Source organism: Mustela nigripes, chromosome 6, assembly GCF_022355385.1.
Source record: "Mustela nigripes isolate SB6536 chromosome 6, MUSNIG.SB6536, whole genome shotgun sequence".
Lineage (NCBI taxonomy): Eukaryota > Metazoa > Chordata > Mammalia > Carnivora > Mustelidae > Mustela > Mustela nigripes.
Genome location: NC_081562.1, coordinates 69602370 through 69623650, shown reverse-complemented (window position 1 = coordinate 69623650; position 21281 = coordinate 69602370). Strand labels below are relative to the sequence as shown.

The window sequence follows — 21281 nt, the reverse complement described above, 5'->3', positions numbered from 1 at the left end:
GCTCTGTTTGCCTCTGATGAAATAATTTACACCTTTTCTGGCTGGATAAATGTTTTTTAAATAACAAATATCAGATATTTGTCAATAATTATGGTTATAAATATTAAAGGAATTTTATTTTAGGACACAGTAAGTCAAATTGTTAATTAACTATAATTGGAAAAACTCAGTGAAAATTCTTTAAAAATGGCGTTTGGAGCAAATATTGTTCTTGGATTTATAAAACTGTTAATACCAATTTTCTATATAAAAAAACAAAACTTTCTGCATCTAAAGAAGAAATGAAATGTGGAATTAAAAATGTTTTTTTAAATGGCCACTTATTTCAACATCTAAAATCAAGGTGATAGTTTAGAAGAGCTATGCTGAGTTAGCCACTGCCAGAAAGACTGTGGAAAGATATATTTGGAACCTTGCTTTCCAAAGAGTCTATGAAAATAAATAAGAGAAGAAAATAATTCTGAAATTTAATTTTGAGGGACTTTTCTCCTGTGCTTACTCTCAGAAACATAAAAATTGAAATCTTATAACACATTATCTCTAGAAAATAAATACAGCTTACTTTGTTGTATAAATAGATATGGCATATTTTTATATTATATTTATATTTTATGTTAATATTTTAAGCAAATATTAAATCATAATATTCTATACACTAGAATATGGGAAAATTTTATACTTTTTTAAATTTTTTAATTTATATTCAACTTAGTTAACAGGGTCGCCTGGGTGGCTCAGTGGGTTAAAGCCTCTGCCTTCAGCTCAGGTCATGATCTCAGGGTCTGGGGATGGAGCCCCACATCAGGCTCCCTGCTGAGCAGGGAGCCTGCTTCCTCCTCTCTCTCTGCCTGCCTCTCTGCCTACTTGTGATCTCTGTCTGTCAAATAAATAAATAAAATCTTAAAAAACAAAAACAAAACAAAAAAAAAAACTCGGGGCCCCCGGGTGGCTCAGCGGGTTAAAGCCTCTGCCTTCAGCTCAGGTCATGTTCTCAGGGTCCTGGAATTGAGCCCCGCATCAGGCTCTCTGCTTAGCAGGGAGCCTGCTTCCCCCTCTCTCTGCCTGCCTCTATGCCTATTTGTGATCTCTGTCTGTCAAATAAATAAAATTAAAAAAACAAAAAACAAATAAAAAAACTCAACTTAGTTAACATATAGTACACTATTAGTTTCAAGGGTAGAATTTAGTGATTTATCTGTTGCATTTAACACCCTGTGCTCATTACATCCTGTGCCCTCCTTAATGCCTATCACATAATTACCCCTTCCCCCTACTCACCTCCCCTCCAGCAACCCTCAGTTTATTCCCCATAATTAGGAATTTCTTATGGTTTATCTCCCTCTCTGGTTTTATCTTATTTTATTTTTCTTTCCTTTCCCTCACTATGTTCATCTATTTTGTTTCTTAAATTCCACATATGAGTGAAATCGAAAGGTATTTGTGTTTCTCTGACTGACTTATTTCACTGAGCGTAATACCCTCTAGTTCCATCCACATCATATTTTTAAAAATAGTGTTTTCATATTGAGTTCATCTATTTGAATTATTTCGATTATGCATTCGAAAGATACCAATTCTTTGTACCCATATTGACTAAAAAAATAAAATAAACTTTCAACCTGATTGTCAGTTCTTAAGAAATCCAGTCCATAATTCAGCATACTCATGGAAATAGCTAAACTTACCCGAGTTTTAAAAAGAATTCCCAAACCATTCATTAAGAGTTTAAAGGAAAAACTGGTCTCAGATTTAGGAATCAAATTCCAGGATAAACTTTGGAGATTAAATGGCCCAATCTCAAAAGTGGGTTAAATAACCTGCTTATTTTCATATCTTTCCATTTCATTTCTTTTCTTCTTTCCTCCTTCTTTTCTTTCTTGAAACCAGAGGAACTGGGTAGCTTTGCCACAGAAACCATTAGTAAATGAAATGTAAATTATAAAAAGTATTTTAAGACATCAGATTTGTGAAGGGGGGTCAGAAAAGAATGAAAACATTTTGGAAAGTTGCTGAGGAACAGCAAAATGAAAACCAAAGCAGAAATCCCCAAAATTGAGCAGAAGCAGTCATTAATGAGCAAGACCAATTACAGCCAAATCAAAGTCAACAGGGAACATTCAGACTCATTCCAATACATATACCAACAGATCAAATTTGGACTGGTCAAATCTAGCTTTCTGTCTCACTTCTCTGGTTACCTAAATTGACAAAATGCTTCATTGTCATGGTGCTATTACCCCAGATATATCCCAGTTTCTATCGATAATGCAGAATAAAACCACCCACACCCTTTACACAGAACACACACAGACACATACATTTTTTTTTTTTTTTTTTTTTGAGAGAGAGCATGAGCAAGGAGAAAGTAGAGGGAGAAGCAGACTCCCCATGGAGCTGGGAGCCCAATGCGGGACTCGATCCCGGGACTCCAGGATCATGACCTGAGCCGAAGGCAGTCGTCCAACCAACTGAGCCACCCAGGGGTCCCAGGACACATACATTTTGATGAGTGTTTTGCAAGTTGCAGATTTGCCGTAAGCTCAAATAAAGTATGTAATAAAACTGACACATATTGCCAAACAAAGTATTTTAACAAAACCTAATGGAAATATGACTTTTAAAGGTCACTGTCTAAAACAGAGATCACCACACTATAGTCTGGAGTCCAAACCTAGCTCACCACCAGTTAAATAAGAATGATTTAATGAATGAACATTTATAACCAATTTGAGAATTGAAAACATTAACTTTGAACTACAATCATGAAATGTCTCCCCCACAAAAAATTCAATTTTTCTCATTAGACTACTATTATAAAAAATTTCCTCAATTATTATTATTATATTTCGAACTATGTCAATAAATTTTGTGGAAAATTTTTCTCTTTTAATGTACCTATATAATATCCTCAATTTTTAAAAAATTATTTTATTTATTTATTATTTGAGAGAGAGAGAGAGAATGAGAGAACAAGAGGGAGGAGGGGCAGAGGGAGAAGCAGATTCCCTATGGAGCAGGGAGCCCAACGTAGGACTCGATCCCAGGACCCTCGGATCATGACCTGAGCCGAAGGCAGATGCTTAACCAACTGAGCCAGCCAGGAGCCCTAACATCCTTAATTTTGCTTCCTAGCCTACAACACCTAACATATTTACTATCTGATACTTATCAGAAAAAGTTTGCCAACACCTGGTCTAAAACAACCTAATCAACAAAACTATTTTAGCCCCACTTATTTCTAGCTTTTATAATATATGTATGTATGTATGTATGTATTTAGAGTAAATAACAAAACTATTCACATGGAAGATTTACAACAACCTCCTAATGCTTCCTAAATCATTACCAGGGAAAGGACATAATAACTATCTCTAGAACATAGATTCCTATGCAAAGCTAATAATAACGAATGGCATTTATCTCACCTCAGAATAAAACAGAAAGGGGGTAATAATAATTTTACCCAATAATTTAGTTTAAAAACATTAAAATTATAATACTCTGTGTTAGCGGGGCGTAAACAACAAAGCCCATTTCTACACTTACTGTAGGAGCGTTAAGTGACACAATCTACCTGGAAAGCAATTTGGTAATAGATAACAAAATACATTAAAACACCTTGATACAGGTAAATACACTTTTGGTAGATCCAAAAATATGAAAACATACACACACATAAAGGCATTCAATACAGGGATGCCTAGGTAGCTCTGTCGTTAAGCATCTGCCTTTGGCTCAGGTCATGATCCCAGAGTCCTGGGATGGAGCCTGGAGTCTGGCTCTCTGCTCAGCGGGAAGCCTGCTTTTTCCCTCTGCCTCTGCTGCTCCCCCTGCTTGTGCTCTCTCTCTCTGTGTGTGTCTCTCTCTTGGTCAAATAAATGAATAAAATATTTTTTTAAAAAAAGCCTCTTAAAAAAAGAGATGTGTAATAGACTGTTACTTGCCCCTACCATTCACCGAGTTTCAGAAGCGAGAAAGCTTGGCACCACACTTTCCTTCATACTAATCCTCAAAATTCCTCCCCCTTAGTCTTCCATACCTTTCCTTCTTCATCTCTGCAGCTACAGTCTTAGATTAACAACCTCCCTTTTCACATCTTGGGACTAGATCAACAAAGCGAGACCTAAGCTTATTCAATTTGAAAAAAAGATAAAAAATGATGAATACAAAATCGGCATCACCAAAGCCCCCCAGTGTTAAAAGAGTATTAAGAAAAGCATAACACAGGGTAGAGTGGTAATGCAGAAAGAGAAGATGTTCATAATTAATTGACATTAAAAACAAACTTTTTAATAAAATTTTATAAAAACATGACCATGAGAACACTTTATAGAGTTCCTACCCATGTAGAAGTCCATGCAAGCCCAGAGTTTTTAATTTTAGCTTTATTTCAGCTTCTTGGTCTATCTAGCTCCTTACTAAACACTGAGTTCCTAAGGTTAGTAATTGCTAAGCCATCTATCCAATTATATTGCTGACGATTAATTTTTCTAAGATGAAATTCTAAACACATTCCTTCACTACTTGAAAAACTTTCTTGCCAATAGTGTAACTGGCACAAATCCCTCCATGATATCACCTCCCCCTACTTCTCCAGCCTCATTCTCTGTTGTTTCAGACATGTTGCATTATTTACAGTTATTCGTAATGTTATTTCAATCCTCCCATACCTTAGCAGATGCTCTTTCCTCTAACTAAAATACATTTTCTTCTCTTTTCCAGCTAACAGATTTCTACTCCTGTTTCTTCTATCTCAGCTTACCTGTTCAAGGCTTCCCAGACCTAACAATAGAGTTGACGGCAAGCTCTTTAGCTACCTTGCCTCCAATACTGCACCTACCACTTGTTATAAGGACTCATTCACTGTGTATTTTCCCTGATAATTTAAGAGCTGTTCAGGGCAGAGATCTTGCAAGCTGTCCAAGCCATCTTTCCTCAACGCCTGCATTAAGCACCTCCTAATTTCTAGCTGAACAAATGAATGAAAAAGGAGGAAAAGCAAGTATGCCAAAAGGTTATTTTTGTTGTTTTTGGCTATTGATATGTTAGCAATTTTTAACCCTTATTTTAAAATTTTGTTACATGGCTCTATTTGCTTTATAAGAGAAAATCTAATTTACAATAAAACTATTATTGAGACTTCCTCTAATTTTCATTAGCTCTGCTACCTAATTCTCTTAAAACTCTGCACACCTGTGCCAGGCTTATTTATACGGCCAATAGTCTACTTTACTTGAAATCATATTTCGATCCCTCTACACAATTAGCTAAATATATATCATTAATGCAGCTTCATTAAAGTGTATTTTTCTTAAATATTTCTCAGTATACATATTTCTCAGTAAGTGAGCATCTATTAGAGTTTTGGCAAGAAAAATCTTATAATGGACTTATTTCTGTAGGTATATATTTCAAGCACTAACTGAAAGGGATCATTTTTTTGCCATCTGGAATAAAATAGTGATGAATACTACAAGACCCAAATTCTGTTCATATGCATGAAGCCATGTTTCTGAATGACTACTATACTTCCTATCTCTCACCTAGGATGCACTAAAGAATTGTTTTTAAAAAGAAAATATCCAAAATACGTGATAATCCCCCTAAATATAATTCTCATTGAAACTGAACATATTTTATCCTTTTTTTAGGAAAGTTGTCATTACCATTATCCAGTAAATGCCTGCGGAGACGTTATAGCACACATTCTACCCTTTTTCTTTTGTATGATTTAAATATGTCGTTTTATTACACATTGTTTAAATACGCTCTACGTGAAGCAGCCCACAGACACATAGCATATTTAGACTTGAATACAGGTTAAAAGCACCAGAAATGCAAACCACAGGCCATAGGAATAATATCACCAAATTAGAGTTGAGGCCATTTTGACAGCTTCAGAGCCATTTGAATCCTGGTAGAACTTAAACCCTGGCTCAGGTATAAGCTCGGTTTCTAGCCTATGGTATAATGGCATTACATTGGACCTCTCCACAAACATGTTCCTGTTTCTCCTTTGTATAAGGCGTTGTTCTGAGTTCTTGTAATGAGAGACCTTATAGCTAAGTATGAGCTTTTTTCTAGGATGGGCCCATGCCTTCATGAGGCTGGCTTGGTTGTTTAAAGGAAGACAGTATTCTCATTGTACAAGCCTGCATTCAAGATTCATTTGAGATGAGGTGTAGTATAGCAGGAAGAACCAAGCTTTAGAGTCACACAGCTGTGGAATCCCTGCACTAGCAATTCAAGATCTGTGTGAAACTGAGGTCATTGAGCCTCTTTGAACCCTGGTGTTATGGGTTGAATTGTACAACCTTTCCCTCCCATATTTATATGTTGAAGTCCCAACTCCCAGTATGTCAGAAGGTGACATTTGAAAATAAGGTCAATGCTCTAAGTAGTTTAGATGAGGTCATTAGTGTGGGTCCTAATCCAATATGACTGGTGTCCTTATTTAAAAAAAAAAAAAGAAAAGAAAAAAAGCAAATTTGGACATAGAGATAGATGTTCATAGTGGAAAAATGATGTGAAGAGACAGGAAGAAGATGCCATCTACAAGTCAAGGAGTGGGAATAGATTTCTCCCTCACAGCCCTCAGAGAGAACCAACCCTGCCCACACCTTGACTTTAGACTTTGATCCTCCAGAATGGTGACACAATATATTTGTATTGTTTAAGCCACCCCCTAGCAGAATAATAAACCTGGTTTCCTCAGATATCAAATCCTTCATGTAAAGCATGTAGTGCCATTATAAAGATGAAAAACTACATTAAGAGGTACTCAAAAGAGGATAGACAATATTTATCATTTAGAATATAACATTTGAAGTATTTTATTTCATATCCTTGAATCTTGCTTCTCTCCCCATTCAGGCAGCCAACCTGTTATACTCTGAACTCATAGCATTAGAAAATCATTGGAAGAGCAGGGGAGCATGGTGGGGGGGACGGGGGGGGGGAGGGGACAGAAGGGTTGCAGGGGAAGTATCGATTATGTTACTGGTTTTTTAGTTTCAAAAGCCTAAGACCCCCTGGGAAATTGTAATGACTCTGTGCATACAAAAGAGACCAGAAGAGACTCTCCTATGTATTAACTAAGCTTAGAGTAGATTTAGATCCTTCTGGGTGAAAAATAAGGTGGTCAAGACATATATAGATAATAGTGTATCCCACGGCAATTTGGGGTGGAGTGACTGCATCTTTACCCCTCCCCCCACCACCTCAGCTCATTTTGGTGGAGTCTGCATGACCAGACATTAGACTGCAAGATTCAACTGAGTTACCTCCATTAAACAGATATGAAATTCCAAAGTAAAGGGCCAGATCAAAATCCCGATTTTAAAAGAAAAGCACAAGACTGGTCAGATGGCCCTAAGACCAACAAGATAATGTAAAGGATCAAAACAACAGACATTAGGAGAAGTTTTAAGAAGAGATTCTTGGATTGAGCTGCTACTCTATGGTAAGCCCCGCCACCCTTGCCCCCCCCCGCCTTCATCCCCGCAAGAGAGCTGGAAGGTGCCACTTTTCCTTTCTCCAGTATTTATAGAGGCTTCAAAGGAACAAGGTAGGCAGCCTAAATGTGTCCCCTGGAGTTTGGGAAACCCAGTGGACTGCAGACTGACTCTTATCTTGGAAATCTAGAGGACAAGAGGGTCAGGCTAGGAGCATCTCTGGAATCTGAAAAGGTCCTGAACCTTTCCTGCCCATTCAGGTACGTAAGACTCATGTTTTCATGAGGTAGGAGTGGGCCATATATGAGAAAGCCAGCCTGAAGCCCAAGATGACCATCTAGAAGTATCACTGATACCCCAACGGAGAGTGCATGTAGAATGGACTATCTAAAACCCAGAAGCTCCACTGGAAAGTGAATAGCTCAACCCAGGGGAGTTGAAGCTAGATGGGTCCAGCAGAGAAGCCACCAAGAACTCCAAAAGGAGCCACATGAGTGTCAGTTTTAAATATCGCCAAGCCCAGAAAGCTTGGAGCCAGCTTAACACAGGACCATTTCAAGTAAGAAACATTCCCAAGCCATTTAATTCCTCTTCTTTCCATGCTCCAACCACTTAGGTTTAGCAATAGCTAGCAAGTGGGAGAGGAGGTGACAGAGAAAAGCCCCATACCGTCTCCCAGTGCAAATTTTGGCCCAACCCCAAAATGGACCCCAGATGTGGGAGAAGGGATGATGGATATTAAACTAACTTTCAAGTTATGATTATGGTCTAAGATTAGACATTCTAATTTCTGAATGAAGACTATGTTTGGAATCTAAAGTGCCAAAAGAATTCTTTTTTTTTTTTTTTTTAAATCTAAGAGTAGTCCTATTAGGGATGGAGCCTGCCTGAGATCTATTCTCCCTACTCCCCACCGCCAAAAGCAAGGGAACTCCCACTACCCTTTCTGAATTCATTTTAAAGAAACAAGTAAAACAAGTAAATTGTGTTTTGATTGATTTCCTAAGTTGTGCTTGTTCAAAGTATTGTTACAGAGAGAAACTCCAAATACATGGGTAAGAGATAATGGTAGGAGGGAAAGAATGGTCTTTCTAGGATATAGCCAGGACCTTAGAGATGGCCAAGGCAGATATATCCTGGCAGATGGACCTGACCAGCCTTGCAAAGGACCCCATACAATAGCATGATACAAGAGCAACACAACAAGTATCATGCGCTTCAGAGTGGTAGGAGAGGAACAAAGAGCTTCATCCACTGACAGAGAGTTTCTTCTGGTCCAGCAGGAGTAACAGCATGCCCTGATATGCCCAGGAGGTATCTTGAAAAGCCTGGAGAAGGAGAGTAGAAGATCTACAAAGGAAGATCAAGGTATGCCTCAGCAGTTTCCCACAAGTACTGACAAGGGATGGGAGGAAATCTGTGCCTAATGAAGAGATGGCAGCCAAAGAACAGGTATGTCATCCCTCAAAAGTCTGGTTATCTCATAACCTTCTAGAACTTAGATGCAACCTCAGATTGCTTCTGCATTTGGTTAAATGGAAGAGCAAAATGTAATTTAGATTTAGCTCTAGAAAAATAAAAAGTTACATGTCTTGCACACTTAGTGTGTAGACAGAGACATACCTGCCACATAAGGGTAAGCTTGTCCAAGACTTCTAAGGATCCTCTTGAAGTATGTCTGTACACTGCGGCCTGATTAAAAAGCCTAGAAGAGAATTAAAGCTAAGTCATTTAGAGGCAGAATCACTGTATAAAGAGGTCAACTCTGCAATGTTAGCTATCGGGGAAATACCAGTGGATTGTGATAAACTGAGCATGACATAATACAGAATATTTATTACTATGGAACCCACAAATCCCACTTAGACATCAGCAGAAAGAAAGAGAATACAAAAGAAAATAGAAATCAGTTTCTTTGTTTTGTTTTTTGTGTGTGTGTGCGTATGTTTTTTTTTTTAATCAAATGTTCCAAATTCCAGTAGAACACATTAAAAAGTGAAGGTATAGCAGAGAGTTTAAGATTCCCATCCCAGGAAGATGGTATTTTTTAAAGTATCAAATATGTTTTTACTGAAAGAGGAAAAATAAATCCAAATAAAGCATTAGATTGTGATAGGTGTGCTACTTTAGATAAAGTATTCAAGATAAATGTCTGATAAGCAGAGAACAGGATGAAGTAAGCAAACCAGAGGGAGGATCTCTGCCACCAGAGGGAATAGCAAGTACAAAGGCCCTGTGGTGAGAGGTTGCTAAGCAGGACCAGGGACAGCAAAAAGGCCACTATGGCTGCAGGATGAAGTGCAACAGAGAGAAGTAGGACACGAGTGAGGTTGGAAAGGGCCAAGGAAAGGTTTTGAATTTTAATGTAGGAGCCGGTAGAGGGCTGTCTTTTTCTTTAATTAAACAATTTAGCTTGAGATAATTGTAGACTCACAGGCAGTTGTAAGAAACAGAGAGATTCCTGCACCCTTTGCTTCATTTCCCCCAGTGGTAACATCTTACAAAACTATAGTATAATATCAAAACCAACATACTGACACTGATAGAGTCAAGATAGACATTTCCATTACCATAAGAATTCCTCAAATTGTCTTTTTATAGCAATAACCATTTCCCTTCCCTCCCAACTCCACCATACACAGTGGAAATCACTAATTGACTTATAATTATTATAATTTTGTCATTTCAAAAATATTACATAAATGAAATCATACAATCAACATAATTCTCTGGAGATTTATCCAGGTTGGAGTATCAATAGTTCTCTAATTTTTATTGCTGAGTAGTGTGTTCTGTGGTAAGGATCATTTAACCATTCACTCATTGAAGGACACTGCATTGCTTCCAGTTTGAAGTTATTATGAACAAAGCTGTTGTAAGCATATGCATACAGGTTTTTATGTGAACAAAAGTTTTCCTTTCTCTGGGATAAATGCCCAGGAGAGCAATTGCTGGTTTGTACTGGAGTTCTATGTTAAATTTTCTTTAAAAACCTGCCAAACTATTTTGCAGAATGGTTGTGCCATTTTACATCCCCATCAGCAATACACGAGTGAGCCAGTTTCTGTGCATCCTTGCCAGCATTTGGTGTTGTCATTAGTTTTTATTTTAGCCATTCTGCTTTTCTCTAATGATTAGTGATGATTAGTGATGCTGAACAAATAAGATAGCTTATTTGCTATCCGTATATATCTTCTCCCATAAAATGTTTCTTCATGTCTTTGGACATTTTCTAATTGATTTTTTTTTAACTGTAGATTAAAAGATTATGTTCCTAGTACTAGTTGTTCATCAGATATATGGCTTGCAAATATTTTCTCCCAGGGTGTAGCTTGTCTTTTCATCCTCATAAATGGGTCTTTCACAGAGCAAAAGTTCTTAAGTTTGATAAAATCCGATTTATCAATCTTTCCTTTTGTGGGTTGTGCTTGTGGTAGAAAGTCCAAAAATGCATTGCCTAACCTAGATCCTAAAGACTTTCATTTTTTTTCCCTAAAAACTTTATCATTTTAGATTTTACATTAAAGTTCATGATATATATTGAGTTAATCTTTATATAAGCTATCAGACTTAGCTCAAAGGTTTGTATTTTGTTTTGGGTTTTTTTTGTGTTTGTTTGTTTGTTTCTTTTTTTTTTTTTTTTTTTGCCTATGAATGTCCAATGGCCTAACACCATCTGTTGAAAAGGCTGTATATCCATTGAATTGATTTTGCACCTTTGTCAAAAATCAGTTAAATATGTCTGTGTTAGTCAATTCCTGGATTCTGCATTCTGTTCCATTCATATATGTGCCTATCCCTCTCCCAAGATCAGAGTCTTGATTACTATAGCTACATAATAAATCTAGAAATTCGGTGTGTTAATCCCTGTCACTTTTATTTTTCTAATTCAAATTCATCACATCTATTCTGATTCCTTTGTCTTTTCATATAAATTTTAAAATAATTTTGTTTACACATACAAAAAATCTTGCTGAAAATTTGATGGGAATTATATTAAATCTGCATGTCAGTTTGGGAGAACTGACATCTTTGTATTGGTGAGTCTTCCAGTCCATGAACATGGTATATCTATTTTTAGATAGTCCTGGATTTTAACATATTTAACATTTAACATTTGTACATTTTTTGTTAGATTTATACCTAAGTATTTAATTTTTTGAGTAACTGTAAATAGCATTATATTTTTAATTTTGCTATGCAGGTGTACATTGCTGTTATAAAAGAATCTAATTGATTTCTGCATGTTTATCTTGTATCCCACTACTTTGATGAACTCAGTTATTAGATTGACAAGTGTGTTCTTTAAGTTCCTTGGGATCTTCTACATAAACAAAAATGGCACCTGGAAATAGGGACAGTTTTATTTCTTCCTTTCTGATCTCTATGTTTTTAATTTCCTTTTTTTTTTTTTTCTTTTGCACTGGTTAGAAATTCTAGCACTATATTAAATAAGAGTGATGAGTACACACATTCTTGACCTACTTCCTGATCTAAGGGGAAAGAACTCAGTCTTTCATCATTAAAGATAATGTTAGTTGTATACTATTATGCATTTTCAATACATGTTCTATATAAGGTTGAGGACATTCCTTGTTCCTATTTATTTGAGAGTTTTTATCATGAATGGTTGTTAAATTTTGTCAAAAGTTTTTCCTATATGAATTGATAGAATTGTGACATTTCTTCTTTAACCTGTTACATAATGAATCACATAAGTAGTTTTTTGAGTACTGAACCAGCCTCACATCCCTGGAATAAATCTCCCATTGATCATGGAATATATCTAATTTTATATGACTTCTATTTGCTAATGTTTTGTTAAGGATTTTTGTGTCTGTGTTCATGAGGAATATTTGTGTCTGGTTTTCTTTTTCTTTTCTTCCTTTCTTTCAACTGTCTGTTGGGTTTTGGTATCTGGATAGCACTACCATAAAAGAAATGGTTTTCTGAAAGAGATTGTGTAGAACTGGTGTTATTTATCTAAGTGTCTGTTAAAACATGCTAGTGAACACATCTTGGACCAGATTTTCCTTTTTGAAAGCTTAAAAATTTTATATTCAATGTCCTTACTAACTATAGGGATATTCAAATTATCTATTTAATATTAGGTAAGTTGTGGTAGTTTGTGTTTTCTAAGGAATTGGTCCATTTCATCCATCCCTGTATTATCCCAATACATCCATCCCTGTATTACCCTTCTGATGTCTGCAAGGTCTGCAGTGTTCACTCTTTTTCATTCCTGATATTGGTAATTTGTGTCTTTTCTCTTTATTTATTAATCTTTATTATTAGGCTTGCAGAGGTTTATCAATTTCATCAATTTTTAAATGGCCATATTTTTTTATTTTTTTATTTTTTTTTTAAAGAATTTATTTATTTATTTGACAGAGATCACAGGTAGGCAGAGAAGCAGGCAGAGAGAAGAGGAAGCAAGCGCCCCGCTGAGCAGAGAGCCCGATACGGGGCTCAATCCCAGGACCGTGGGATCATGACCTGAGCCAAAGGCAGAGGCTTTAACCCACTGAGCCACCCAGGCTCCCCTAAATTTGGAATTTTGGTCTTTTCCTGCACAGGTAATCTGTGGTACAATATCTCTCAACTTATTTTTTTTTCATTGATTGTTTTTCTGCTTTCAATTTTATGGGATTTGTTCTTAACATTATTATTTCCTTTCTTCTGTTTTCTTTGGAAGCTTCTGTTTCAGCTCTGCTTTTTATAGGTTCTTGAAATGGGAGGTTAGATTACTGATTTTTCTTTTTTTCTAATTATATATCTAGTGCTATAATGATTCCTCTTCGCACTTCTTTATCGGTGATCCACAAATTTTGATGTTGTATTTTTACTTTCATTCAGTTCAATGTATTTTTTATGTCTTTTGAGACCACCTTTGTGACCAATGGATTATTATTTAGAATTCAGTATGTTGATGAATTCCAAGTGTTCAGAGATTCTCATGTTATCTTTCTATTATTCACTTCTAGTTTGATTCCATGGTGGCCAACTTATAGATTCCATAAGACTTTAATTCTTTTTAAATGTGCTGAGATTCATTTTCTGATCCAGAAAATCTCTCTTGATTTATGTCCCATAGTCACATGACAAGAATATGTGTTTTGCTGCTGATGGGTGGAATTCTGTCAATATTAATTAGAGTCTATTGGTTACTGATGATGAGTTTTCTATATCCTTGATATTCTGTCTAGTTTTCTATTAATTGATAATGTAGGGGTATTGAAATCTTCAACTATATTTGTGAACTTGTCTATTTCTCTTTTCAAACCTGTTAATTTTTACTTCATATATTTTGTAATTCAGTTATTTAGTGCATACACATTAGGATTGCCATGTCTTTTTTTTTTTTTAAGATTTTATTTATTTATTTGACAGACAGAGATCACAAGTAGGCAGAGAGAGGGGAAAGCAGGCTCCCTGCTGAGCAGAGAGCCCGAAGCAGGTCTCGATCCCAGGACCCAGAGATCATGACCTGAGCTGAAGGCAGAGGCTTATTAACCTGAGCCACCCAGGTGCACCTGCCATGTCTTTTTTATGGAACAACTTTTTAATCATTACATAATATTTCCCTCTATCACCAGTATTTTTTTTTTCTTTTGCTCTCAAGTCCACCATAACTGGTATTGATATAGCAAGTCTTGCATTTTTAATTTATGTTTTCATTATACATCTTTATCTATCCTTTTCCTTTCAACCTGCCTATATCATTATATTTGAAGAGAATTTCTTATAAACTGCAATAGTTATGTCATATTTTTAATATACTTTCTTAATCTTTTAATTATAGTATTTAGTCCATTTATATTTAATATAATTATTGATATTGTAAGGACCTATTTAGCCAGAGCGCTTCCATCCATCCGTTAAACAATAACCTTGTTGTTTAACCCTTAAACTGTCTCTGCTCCCCTTCCCCCAGGGGGCTTACTTAAAAATAAGACCCAGAAACCAGCCCCAGGTAACAAAGCCCAAATACAAGGGTGGGTCAGGCCAGGTGGAAACATCCAATCAGTGGGGGTTGCATACTGTCTCCCTAGTTACCAAGGAGTATGGGCCCCGCCCTTTGGAAGCCTTTTGGGTGCCAATTCTGACCAAGGTGATAGGCTGGGTCAAATGTCTGCTGGGGTAAATTGTAATTCAACTGGTCACTTATGTGTGACCTAACATGACTGTGCAGCTTTCTCTGTGTGTTACAATTTCATTGGCCACCTCTGCGTGGCCAGGCCCAACCACATGGCCTTTGCCCTTAAAAGTTAGTCTGTGAAAGAGAGAGAGGTTGCCCTCTCTGTAAGAGGCACAGCCCTGGCTGGTCAGTTTGAATTCTTGATGCTTGGCGCGGAATAAAGCTTTGCTTGACCTTCGCTTTATATCAGTCTCGCTCCTTTAATCATGGACCCATTATTGGGGGACCTAACAATATGTTAGGATGGAAGTCTGCAATTTCATTTTTTGCTTTCTACTTTCCTCTATTTTTCATTTCTCTTGCCTTTTTTCAGCCTTCAACAGTTTTTATAATTACCTTTTGATTTATATACAGTATTTTAGTGTCTCTTTGCATAGCTTTTTTAGTGGTTGCTTTAGGTATGACATTATATATACATAACTCCTCATAGTTTGATGATGTCATCATTTTACCACTTTGAGTTAACTATGTCATAAATTGTGCCCTCCTGGAAATTTCTGAAAAAATGTGAGATTGATAAATCAAAAATCTGAACATCAAAATAAATGTAGCTATATGAGATACTGTTTTGTTTTCTACCCGAGCTCTCTTGTTTCCCTTCATCTAAAACTAAACATGCATTCATACTTCCACTAAAAAGATAACTGAGAAATGGATTGGGATTAGTTGGGAGTAGGGAGGGGGTGAAAGAGAAACTGACTCTAATTTGAAATACCAAGATTTCTGGCACTTGATATATACTCTCGGACAGACAACTTTAAAGGTAATTTCTGAAATTTTCTGAAAAATTTTTGAAGTCTGGAAAAAATTTTCCCCTATTGTATTATCAAGGATGTGTACCATCAACAATTCATAGTCTGTTAAAATTGGGGGTAGGCTTAACAATGACCTAGATTGTTGTTCTAGTTTACAGAATATCAGAGACATGAAGATAACTTGCACAAGGTCACAAATGAGTCAGTGATAAAGCTGAACCTGGATCTAAGTTCTAATGATATGGAACTATAAAATGAAGATACTAGATAAAAATACTAAAGTATATCAAAACTCTGCCTGGGAATGCAGTTGTGTTTCATTTCATTAAGAAAGGCAAAATAAGGGGCGCCTGGGTGGCTCAGTGGGTTAAAGCCTCTGCCTTTGGCTCAGGTCATGATCTCAGGGTCCTGGGATGGAGCCCTGCATCAGGCTCTCTGCTCAGCAGGGATCCTGTTTCCTCCTCTCTCTCTGCCTGCCTCTCTACCTACTTGTGATCTGTCAAATAAATAAATAAAATCTTAAAAAAAAAAAAAAGAAAGAAAGAAAGAAAGAAAAGAAAGACAAAATAAGAACATGGCAGGTAGAACATCATCAGTCATCAATGTAGATGTAGAATTTTACCAGGACACTGGAGTTTAAACATACCCACATGCCAAAAATAGCAACTGGTTTAAAAAAAAAAAAATAGCCCAACCATTGACATTATTACAGACATTGGGCCACAACAGATTCCAAACATGAAATTTTAAGAGTAAGCCTGTCTTTTTCCATTGTGTATCAGTAAGTTTTACCCCATCTATTCAGGCTTCTCTGAAGTGGCAAATTTGAAGGACACTGGCGAGTTTTCCACGTTATGCAGTTTTTACTCACTTTAGATGTAAAAACACTTGAGTGCTTGCAAAAGGGACTGTCCTCAATCCCAAAATATTTTTTTATACTCCCTGATTCATTTTATGAAGGATCAAACTTCTAGCTTGTAGCTCTGAGTTTCAGACTTTCCCTTTTAGTCATGAAATCTTCTGTGATCCAAACTGTAGAAAAAATTCTTGCTCTACATCTCCCATTTATATTCACAGTCAGATACTATAATTAAATAATAGAGTTTCATTTACTTGGGCTCAAATCCATTAATTTTTTTTCTTATTTTTACTCATCTCTTTTCTCTGAAATGTATCCCAGTATTATTATTATCCTTGAGCACACAAATACACAGACTGTGAATCTATAATGAGATCTTCCTATTTTTTTAGAATAGATTTTGCTTTGATTAAATGTCTACATTGCCTCTACTTAGATGCATTCTAAATTTGAACAAATACCTGATCCTATTGAAGAAATAAAGTCAACCTTTAGCAGATGACCTCCTAGCCAAATACGTGTATTATATTTGCTCCAGGGAAAAACTGCTTCACAAGCTTACTTGGTTTCCTTGACCTGATGCCAGCAGAGAGGGAATGTGCTAATGCTCCCCATCAAAGTGAAAATTCAAATGCCCTTCCATTCCATCCCAGTGGATTGTTCAAGTGATGGAGAACTGCTCAACATCATGCACAGAGAGAGCTACCTAATTCCTCTCAACCAATGGTGCCACATGTGATGAGAAGCAGGACAGAAGGAGTAAAGGTGCTAAACACTCCAACAGGGAAGTATCTACATTAGAAAGAAAAACTAAGCTATCCAGCTGTCATTGTATCCAACTCTTTAACCAGACAGAACTACCACATTCCTAGACTTTTTTCACAAGAAAAGAGGAAGCTTGCAAAATTTGTATTCACACGTCCAATGTTGTGCTCTCACCGCATGCCTATGAAACTCCCTTGTCAACAGAGCTTTTACCCTTGCCTTTTTCTCTTTTTCAGGATTTCTACTCCAAATCCCCAACTCACTTAGAGCAGTGATCTCAGAGGCATTTCTATAGCTGATGCAAATTATATTTCTTTGTTTGCCTCCTGGAGATGGGGTGGGAAAGAGAAAGAAGTGTAAAAGCCCCAAAGTGGCAGCTAAAACCAAAAAAGCTGATGAAAGCTCATAACATTTTTCACTAGTTTACTGTGTAAATGCCCCTGCTAATTTAGAAAAGCCTTTGTGATTTTTAACATTAAAAAGTAAAATAGATGTACTCCTATGCTGATGTGCATGGGCTGAAGATAAAGTTTACTTTACCAGTGAAAAATCAGTAATTGAACAGATCAAATACCTTCAATATAGACCATGAACTGTTAATAGGAGGGCAATCTATAAAAGCATTTTTCATTGTTAATAGGCAACATTTCTGCATAAGAAGACTTGTTTCCCTCCCCTTCCATAGTACCATCATGAATCAAATGTAACTATAAAATAACTGACCTAGTTTAGATAAGCTGGCACATACTATTTTAATGCATTTTACAACACAAAGCCATTATTCCTGACTAGAAGCAAAAATCCTCATAATATACCAAATTCTACATTCAATGAACAAAAAGCAACCCAAAATTAACCCCTCAGCTGATATAGCAAAGACTGAATGGCTAACGATGCTAAGAACTACATACCAATCTGTGGATTAGGCTGGTACACTCTGTTCACCCTATAGCTCTTAGCCCAAGCTGAAAAGTGCAGAGTAAAGGAGTCTTCAGGTCACCTCTGTGAATAAAATGAAATTCCTGGTCCTCATATTAATGTGACAGACAGTTCACCCCATCTCTGAGCACTGAGTCAAATTAAATAAATATATTGTTGAGCAATACCTGTAACGTACTTTGTTAGATGATGTGGAGAAAACAAAGTCATTAAAACTTATTAATAAAAAAGCTGTGATCTAACTACTTCAAAGTTGGAAAAGTCATTAGCAGAGAAAGAAGTAAAGCAAGGGATACATTCCAGAATGTCAGCAAAGGGGTTGTTATGACAAAAAGGTACCTTTGTGTGTTAACATACAAAAAATTAAATAGTACCTGAAGTACAATAATGTCAAAAATTATAGAAAACTCATTTTAGACACCCGAAATTCTTGGGTCAGAAGTAGAACAGGAAGACCTGGAGTTGCAGCGAATCAGTAGGTGGTCTCTGCGAAGTACTGAAACGGCAGGTAGAACCTGAAGAACGAGGCCTGGTGGCAGGCCCAAGCAAGAGCAGGGCAGGCCCTAAATTTCGGAAGGAGCCAAAGATAACAGGACCCATATACTTTCATCTGAGGAGCTCTAAGAATCAGGCCTTCCACACCCAGAGCTCCGTCAATCCTCGTTTATTCTCCCCAAGTGTCTTTCCGCTGATAGATCTGGGACTCATGAATCTCCACCTGATACCCTGTCACCTTCACAGGCAATGGAGGGAGATTTCAGTTGCCAACCCAACTCGGACAATATCTGAAATGTGTGTACTACCTTTGGAGCCCACAAAGAGTCATGAAAGTATTTGAGTACAAAGATCTGAGTAAGAAAACATGGTGACTGAAACACAGTCTTAGGAAAGAAAATGCAGTCACTTAACCAATATACAATAATTCCAGATAATCATTCAGTTCCTGATTTGGTTAAAAAGAAGAAGATGAGATTATACAAGGAAATAAGAGCACTGAGTATCTAAAGAAGATGGCTGCTGAAAATACATAAAATAAGGTCTGTACAATAGATGCTATTTTTATTTTGAGCACTGATACTCAAATACAGTTTGATAAAAATACTACAGTATAGCAAAGTGTTTACCATAAACTCTGGAGTTTATGCTGGACAGAGTGTTCCTATCTGGGTGATCTTAGGCAAGTTACTTAATCTCTAAGCCCAGGTTTTATCTGTAAATTAGAAATATTATTTACCAGAAAAATCATCTACTCAGCATCTCACTGAAAAACCATGCAGTTCCTATTCTCGGACTTCATGGTTCAAGTGAGTTTGACCCACACCTCCTCTAGCTGCTCTTTAGGGATGACTGTTCAGGCCTGAGTAATCATTGATCAGTTCTGGGAAGCCATGTGGGGATCCCCATCACCACAATTGCTAGAACTACTCCCACAACCATAATCGAGGTTACTGAAGATCTTCCAAACCTAAAAGAGTTAACTAAGAGAAAAATAAAGGTAAGAGATGGGAAAAACAGAGTGATCAGTGGATGCCTGGACATATACCTTGAGCTTAAAGGTTATTTTCTAACGGGGAACCACTATATTCCCTTTCTTATTTCAGCTCTTTTGAGATAGCTTTTGCCTAATCTACTACGTGAAGTTTTTGTATCTATATGTGAGGAAAAACTGAGATAACACCCATAAAGCATTTGTTACTCTTGGGCATATAGTACAAGCTTAGTAAATGTGAGTTATTTTCATGTCCAGAATGAGAGATTTTAAACGTCCCTTTTCAAGATGACTACATGAAAAACAATTTTCATAGGACTCATTAAGATATCAAGGGTTTCTATTTTCAAGAAAGTTATAATCAATAATAGAAGATGTTAGTAATAGCTCAAAGACATAGAAGACAAGTCTCAAAAGGCAGGAGATAATTTGACCAACAAATGAATTATATAGAAAATAATATTTAAGTCTTCAGAGGGAAGAGAGAGAAAAGACCCTTGGACTAGACTGGTTATCAAAAGGCTTCATAGACATTTCAGCTGGGTTTTGTGGAACAGGAAAGATCTGGAAAGTTGGAGAGAAGAGCAGACAACATTCCAGGCATGTATCTCAAAAATATGAGTAGTAGTAGTACTAAAGCCCAGGACACTCTTGGGCCTATATGACAGGGTTTTCAAGGAGAACTCAATGATAAACGACTTGAATTAAAAAGTTTAATGCCGATGACAGCTCTGAAAGGGAAGTTTAACCATATTTCACAGAGGCTGGTTTTCACTGAGCTCTTCTAGAGGTACAATGGGATGACATTAGGTTGCTCACATAATTCTTAGTGAAATTGTAAAAAATAATAAAAGTCAGAGGGATGTTTTTGAAAGAAGTTTATAATCAAATCACATCTTCAGGACACCTGTGTGGCTCAGTCCGTTGATTCTAGCTCAGGTGAGGATCTCAGGGTTATGAGATGGAGCCCCCTATCAGGCTCCACCCTGGACATGGAGCCTGCTTAAGATTCTCTTTCTTCCTCTTCCTCTGCCCTTTCCTCCTCGCTCTCTTTCTATTTCTCAAAATACACACACACACACACACACACACATAACTTTGGATACATTTTATCATATTGGCTTTTTCCTCCCCTTTTTCTTATTCCAGCTATAATTGTTTGTAATTTTACTCACATTCTACAGCCAAAAAAATTATCATAAATACACAAATACCCCCTAAGGCATAATGTAATAGACAGTGAAGTTTTCTCCTCAATATCCCTTCTTCAGCATGGAAGAGCTGTGCAGGTTGAGGCATTGAGCCCAACCTCTGTGGTATGAAATTTAAAGCAACCACGGTAATCCCATCATCCTTGCCAGTGAATGCTTAGTGCCAGGAACCTATCTCTTTCAGTAGGTTGCCTTTTCATTTTGTTGATAGTTTCCTTGTCTGTTGAAAAGCTTTTTATTTTGGTGAGGTCTCAATAGTTTATTTTTGCTTTTGTTTCCTTTGCCTTAGGAGACATATCTAGAAAAATGTTGTTAAGGCGAATGTCAAAGAAATTACTGCCTATATTCTCTTCTATAAGTTTTATAGTTTCAGGCCTCACATTTAGGGCTGTAATCCATTTTGAGTTTATTTTTGTGTATGGTGTAAGAAAGTGGTCCTGTTACATTCTCTTGCATGTACTTGTCCAGTTTTCCCACATGACTTATTGAAGAGATTGTCTTTTCCCCATTGCATATTCTTGCCTCCTTTGTTGTAGATATATTGGCCATGTAAGCATGGGTTTATTTCCCTTTTTTAAAGATTTATTTCATTTATTTGGGGGGGGGGGTGC

General features: G+C 36.7%; 1 protein-coding gene across 1 annotated transcript in view; it reads right to left on the bottom strand.

The window, feature by feature from the left end:
- The window catches only part of SOX5 (SRY-box transcription factor 5), a 985194-nt gene that overhangs the window by 836152 nt on the left and 127761 nt on the right, over positions 1 to 21281 (bottom strand). Inside the window, exon 2 of the mRNA XM_059402806.1 lies at positions 9078 to 9159. The gene's annotated coding sequence lies outside the window, so the exon portion shown is untranslated. The remainder of the gene's footprint in view (positions 1 to 9077; positions 9160 to 21281) is intronic.